Genomic DNA, 338 nt, shown 5'->3' on the forward strand with positions numbered 1-338 from the left:
TTTTAACCTGTAAAATGGGGGTAATAAAAGCCACCCTTGTATTTTTTTTCTGCTTTGTCATCAACCTCCCATGGTGCCAGCCATCACCACATCCTGCTACTTCCATACCTTAGTTGGGTGACGAAATAGAAATAAAGGGACAGGGAAGACTGGCAAGGTACATGGTGTCCCCAGCTTCGTCTCACAAAGCAGATACGCATGGGGCACTGGGCTTCCTGGGGATAATGTGGGGTGGGGGAAGGGTGCCTGGTCCTTTTTTCCTACACCCACTTCCTCTAGAGCCCTTGATATTTTGTCAGCATGCACAGGCAGACCTCACAGCAGGCTCACCATCCGTG

The sequence above is a fragment of the Mesoplodon densirostris genome, chromosome 16, assembly GCF_025265405.1.
Source record: "Mesoplodon densirostris isolate mMesDen1 chromosome 16, mMesDen1 primary haplotype, whole genome shotgun sequence".
Classification (NCBI taxonomy): Eukaryota; Metazoa; Chordata; class Mammalia; order Artiodactyla; family Ziphiidae; genus Mesoplodon; species Mesoplodon densirostris.